The sequence below is a fragment of the Pleurodeles waltl genome, chromosome 11 (genome assembly GCF_031143425.1).
Source record: "Pleurodeles waltl isolate 20211129_DDA chromosome 11, aPleWal1.hap1.20221129, whole genome shotgun sequence".
Classification (NCBI taxonomy): Eukaryota; Metazoa; Chordata; class Amphibia; order Caudata; family Salamandridae; genus Pleurodeles; species Pleurodeles waltl.
Genome location: NC_090450.1, coordinates 83029534 through 83036282, shown reverse-complemented (window position 1 = coordinate 83036282; position 6749 = coordinate 83029534).

Here is a 6749-nt window from a genome sequence, read left to right as displayed (position 1 = left end):
CTTTCTAACTTAATTTGGGATTGTTCTTGTGTTTTCTCATTAATACTCTTTGAGGACTGCATAAAAACTTTACACATTTTCTCTAGGTTAAGCCTGACTACTTTTGTCTCAGGCTACAGGAGGGTTAATGTTAGGCCTGTCAGCCTTGAGGTATCCTTCCCTCCAACTTTTTGCCTTCCTCCAACATTTTTCAGACCTTGTTTTCGTTGGTGTTAGGCCTCTGCACACTATACCACTGCTAACCAGCGCTAAAGTGCTGGTGCTAGCTCCCCTAAACATGGTCATATCGGCTTATTCCCAATTGGCATATTTATTTTACATAAAAGTCCCTAGTAAAGTGCGTCCAAGGCCCATAAATTAAATGTTCCTAGTGTGCCTGCCGCACTGACTATGCCACCCACTTAAGTAGCCCTTTCAACATGTCACAGGCCTGCCATTGCAGAGCCTGTGTGTGCAGTTTTAAACTGCCATTTCATAAACATTTTGCCAGGCCTGAACCTTCCTTTTTTGGTACACACAAATCACCCCTGGGGTGGGCACTGGATAGGCCAGAGGGCATGGTGCAATGTATTTAAAAAGGAGGACATGTACTTTTAAGTTTTACACATACTGGTAGTGAAAAACTCTTAAGTTTGTTTTTAACTTTTAACTTCTGAAAGTCCCATCTCTCTCATAGGACAATACTGGAATTGACTTATTGCAGAGAAAATTCCTTCAAGTTTGGTGTCTCTCAAATCATAATTTCAATTCCTAATTTATGGTGAAGCCGAATTTTAATTTGCAATCCAGAAAATGCTACTTTTAGGAAGTTGCCATTTTTTTACCTTAGGGATTTGGTGCCTGCAGCCTTCCTGGGTCACATGACTGGTGTAGTTGGCAGTTGGGTTTTGTGTATTCCTGCTAGACAACCACACACAATGAGAGGTTAGGTGTGTCTTGTTGGTGTAGGAAGCTGCCTCTTTATACAGTAGAACAAAATTAGGTACACTGCCCAAGGAGTCCAGGCAATCCCCAGAGGAATCACAGAAGCCCAAATGACATCCCAAATGCTCTCCTTTGTGGTACTGTGGTCGAGCTTTAATGCATATCGGAGGGCAGTGGTAAGCATTAAAGTCAAACACTCATACAGCAAGTGAGACACACACTCAATGAAGAACTATGACAGCAATTGATAAAAATAACATGTGCTTTTATATAAACTTTGATACCAAGATTGCTGAAATGAGCTGGGTAATTTTTGAGTTATGAAGCATAAGAGTTTGCAAAGGTTGACAGTGCATTTTTCAGATGCTGTAAAGATATCCTATAGAGGAAGAACAAGCACTGCATACAGGTATTGTACAGCGACTTATGGGACGAATCTCCTAGACTTAGGATAAGTATGGTATAGGGTCCAAGGCCACACAGTAGGTCTCTTCATGCGACACTGGGGCAGCTGGGTGCAGGGGTGCAATTCAGAGTTGGGTGCCCCGTGTAAGTCTATGGGGATTGGTTCAGTTACAAAGTTGCTGAAGGAGTGGACTGGAAGATCAGTCCAGAGGAACCCACGGGGGCTCAACCCTTGAGGTCCTTGGGCATGTGGGGACACTGTTGGTCCACTTCTCCTCAGGATGTGGGACGCAGGTGCAGTGGTGTCTTGTAGCATTGGGTCTGGTGGTGCAGTTCCTCACGGTTGCAGGGGTTCCCACAGAAAAGGTTTGCAGGTGTGGACTGGGGGTCAGTCCGACCAAGCCAACAAGTGGGCACAGGTCTCATGATGCTGAGAGACATGGAGACACCCTCGGTCCTCTTCTCTTCGGTTCGGGGTGGATGGGTGCAGAGGTGTCCTGAGGTGTCGGGTCTTTGTCTTCAGGTCACTCGCAGGTGCTGGGGGGTTTACAGAAACAGGCTTCAGATGTCGTTGTGAAGTCCACATTGGACAAACTCAAGTTGGGCTTTGTCTCTGGGGGGCCTGGGGACCACGCTGACACCGTTGCCCCAATTCAGCTCAGGCTAGGTGGCTCGGGTGCAGTGGTGATGTGCAGTGTTGTGTTTTTGGCGGTTCTCACAGTTCTTTCTTGGGTGCCTGAAGATGCTGGGAAGCAGCTCCTCTGTCCCAAGGGAGTTATTCTTGGAGATTTGTGAAGTACTGGCAGCTATCCCAGTTTCTTGAAGGCTGCAGTGGCAGGACAGTTCAGTTGCTTCACGAGGGTCGTGTGCAGGAGGCAGGCCAGCAGGGTTGCCGCCAAGTAAGTCGTGCTCCTCTGTTTTGGGGTTCAGCAGGCTTCTTGCCCACTCCTTCTTTTTGTCCAATGACGATCTGAGTATCTGGTATCAGGGGGTCCCCAAAATACTAAGTTTAGGGGGCATTAAGAGAAGTGAAGGGCAGTAGCCAATGGGCTACCTACCCCTGGGGTCACTACACCCTCTAGATGACCACTTTCTTTGGGGAGTGAGCATCACCCTGTTCCAGAATTCCTAATCCCAACACACAAGATGGCAGAATTTCCAAGGTTGTGTGCACTTCAGGCTGGTCATCCTTGAGGTGTGTCTAGCTGGGAGATACGTCTCATCTCCTGCATAGGTAATTTTCCCGCCTGTCCAGGTGCCAGATGGGCCCTGGGGCAGGGGAATTGACATCTCCCTGTGAGCAAGGTCAGATCTACATACCAAAGGTGGGGGATTCTTTGAAGCTCTTGCCTTGGATTGCAGGTCATTTTGTGAGGAGGTGTGTGCAACACCCTTTCCAAAGCAGGTTTTGTTTCTGACCTCCAGAGAGCAAAAGCTCTCTACCTTGGTGAGTCGGATTCCCATCTGTTGGTGGCAGGCTGGTTAGATCTAGTCTGTGAGCTCACCAGCAGTTAGTAGGTTTTCAGGGGCACCTTTAAGGTGCCCTCTGGGTGCATGTATTAATAAATCCATCACTGGGTCAGTGAGGGTTCATTAATACGAGATGTCTGATACCAAACAGCCCTATTTTCAGTGAAGCCATCATGTAGCTGGGGAACTCGTACTGACCACTGTCCAGCACATATGCCTAAAATGGCTTCCCTGTGCACTTCCTATGTCTAAGAATCAACAAAGACATACCAGGGGCAGATCTGCAATTGTAGGTATGACAGCACATGTAATATAATGCAGCCTGCCTTAGGACTGTAGGACCTGCTGTAGGGGTGACTTACAAATATTAAACGCAATGTTTAGGGCACATGGTACACAGGCTGTGTGTCATGTTGAGTTTTCACTTTTAGGTAGTACCTTGCCACGCAGCCTGCTATGGCAGTCTGCTTGTGTTTGGTGCTCAGTCCCTCAGAGTGGTACAAGTTGTGCTGCAGCTCTTAGGGACCCTCTGCAGAACCTAGGTCCTAGGTACTAACTGTTTTACTTACCATGGACTTACAAGAGTGCTACAGGGCCTGGTCACTTGGGGATCAAGTGAACAGGTGTCTTGTTTTGGGGAAGGAACACTGGCACTGGGGACCTGGTTAGCAGGAACCCATTGAACTTCAGTCAAAGTTGCATCAAAAAACAGGCAAAAAGTGTGTGGGGTACTGCAACCGGAACCCAGCTTCCTACCCTGTATTGTCACCATAGCCGGCTTGGAGCCAGGGCTGGTGAGGGAGGGAAGTCTTGCACTTCAAACCACTATCTAGAGATTTCTCCCACCTTTCAGAACCAGGGCACCAGGGTATAAAAGGTGGGCTTCAGACACCACCATTTCAGTACACTTCTAGACCTGTGGATACTCTACCAGGAAGAAGGACTGCTCTGCTGTTGAAGGACTGCCACTCTGCTGGACTGCATTCTGCTGGACTCCTGCTTTGCAGTCCTGACCTGCTGCACTCTTGCCTGGGTGAGAAAGACTGGACCTGCTTCTCCTGAACTCAGAACCCAGAGTGACTCCAAGGGCCAGTTGGCTAGCCTCCTGATCTGAAGTCACTGGGAGATGACAGACTTCCAACAACCCTGCTTCCTCACCTGGACTATGCCATCTGTGAGTCTACCCTTCCAAGTGGGCCCACCCCATTCCTAAGATGCTTTCCTGTGGAACTGACACATACTCTCTGCTGACGACTCCATCCCAAGCAGAACCAACGCATCTTCTTTGCAGAGCGGTGCACCCCAAAGCAGAACAAACGCATTGCGACTACTGTGTGAATTGGAGTGGTTGCAAAAGGCACGCATCGCTGCCATATCCCACATGTTGGGTTTGATGCCTCGCCTTCAGAACTGCTGCTGCACAACGTTTTTCAAGAACAGATTCTTGCATCTGTCATTGTCGATGGCAACTTTGACGGAGATGTTGACCCGCCACATCAAAGCTTCACCGGTCTTCAGAATTGACGTATCACCTCAATTGTGCATTGCATCCCAGACACTGGCCTTTGCATCACAAGCCCCGTCAATGGGATCCTCGACATCAATACAACAGATTCTCGAACCGCAGACTTGCTGCATATCAGGACCAAAGCATCGCCTCAGCTGCGTGACTCATCTTCGACATGGATACATGAAATGCTCCACAACCCGGATTTAAGTTAGTTTAATCAGCGACCGAACTGAGTCCCTTCAGCTGGCTCATACTCCATCGTGATCGGCCTGAACTTGTGACTTTGTCCCGGTCTGCAACAACCAGAAATCTCCCAATAGCACTTTGTGCCTTTTGGTGCTATTTTTACTAAAACTTTAAAATTCTATATCTCCGGGTCTATTGATTGAATTTCTGTCATTTTGGCTTTGTTTTATTTATTAAAACCAACCCTCATTGTTTAACCTTTGTCGTGGGCTCCTTTTGTTGTGTGTTTTCACTGCATTACTGTTTCAAGTGTGCCACAAATACTTACACTTTGCCTCACTGCTCTGTGCCAAGTTACCCGGGGTTTGGGCACAGATTAATTTTGGGGTTTGCTTGTGTTTTATACTGACAAGGATTGTGGTTGGTCCTTGACTAGGGCTTACACCCCAGTCAACCAACAAACCAATATCTTACAATTAAGCGCAGGTTTACCTAGTGACTTTTGTGGTACTCCCTGACAAGGATTGTGGCTGTTCTTTGAAGTGGGTTCTTATTTACTACAACAGATTTTCCAGTATCTTACAAAACCACTTCAAACTTTTCACCTTTCGCCCTCTAGAAAACTTGGGCGTGCAGTGATACAAATGATACTTTCACATCATGCCATCTCCTGCTGTAGGAAGCCAGATAATCAAGTTGAACAACTTAGAAAGTAATTACATACTTCCTGCTATGGACTGCCCAAATAAGGAAACTAAGTAGATTAATGCCAGACTCCATGTAAAAATAGTGCTACAATAACTAATGAATAATATTGAAGACATAAGCATTATCACAGAAAGAGTAGAAAGGTAGTGGCAGGGGAGATGATGCATGTGAAGAGCGGTGACAGTGTTTGATCAGATAATAAGAGTCACATAATCAAAGGCACATTGGAGATTTACTCAAAGTGTAAGATATTGTGTATGTTTCATGTATGTCTTTGCTGATTTATACACAGAATTAAAGGACATTTTGTTGGAGGCACTGCTGGTCCAGTGAAGTAATTTACTAATGAGGAGCACAGGAGCAAACCCCATGCTTCTGTTTTGGGAACCATCAAAACTACTGTAGGATTTGCTACTTTGTCACTGTAGAGAAGATTACCCTTTGCTAAGCCTGCCTGGGTCGATCTATAGACACTGATCAATTGTTCCCTCAACAGTTCCTACTGCTGATGTGAGACATTTGGAGCTAGGATTTCATATCTATTAACACAACTAACACTGAGTATATGGCTTTCAATCCTTACAAACTGTTCAGGCAGGAAACAGGTTTAGGCCAAATCCCTCTTATAATTTGTCTATTTAGGAGCCTGCTTAAGTGTTAATAAGAGGCGGTGGGAGTAAATCAACAATTGCATCCCTTCCGATTCTTGATTCATAGATCTGATGCAGTAAAGAGATATACAATAAGGTCCCCCTTACTTCTCTCTCACAATAAAGAAGCATGGTTCAATTCTTAGTCTTTGTTTATCTACATTGGGCGCCAGCCTCTCTACTTTGTTTCAGTTTAGAAACGTTCAGATCCTTCTGTGTGCTCCCAATGTTTGAGAGTTTCTGGTAACATCTTGGCCACTCCTCTAGAAGATCAAAATGAACGTTAACCTTAGGTATTTCCCCAATGAGGTCAACACTGAATGTTCAGGGCTCCTCCAGAATGTGCATTTCTAGCCACATGTATTCCTTCAGCGCATGTCCAACACTGGTTGGCCCATGATCAGGACATTTGTACCAAGACACCCTTAAAAGGGAAGGCTCGGGGGCAATGCCCCTACTCAAATCCCATAATAAAAGTCTCCCGCCCCGTTCACTCATGGCTGGGCAGGCAATATGAGACACTGGGAAAACCCAAAAGTTACTTTTAAGAGAGGAGGGAGAGACGTATCACCAGCAATCCAGCCAGGCAAACAGCCCTGAGGGAAAGAATAACATTTTATTTTAGACTTCTTATAATTTTTCCCCAAAGGCTCATGGAGACGGTCTGCCTCACTTGCCACACTCTCTCTGCGCATTATGGGCTACCATAAACCACTAAAGTCCTGAGTTTGGAGACTCGGGCAGAGAAGGTATCATGATGTTCTAAAACAAATATATTGAAGGGACTCTGATAACGGATGACCCTTTGCAAAAGAAAGGCCGATTACACAATCTAATTGGCTTTAGCTAAGTACCACCCATAAATCATTTACTCCAAATAATGCTGATTCAGCCCA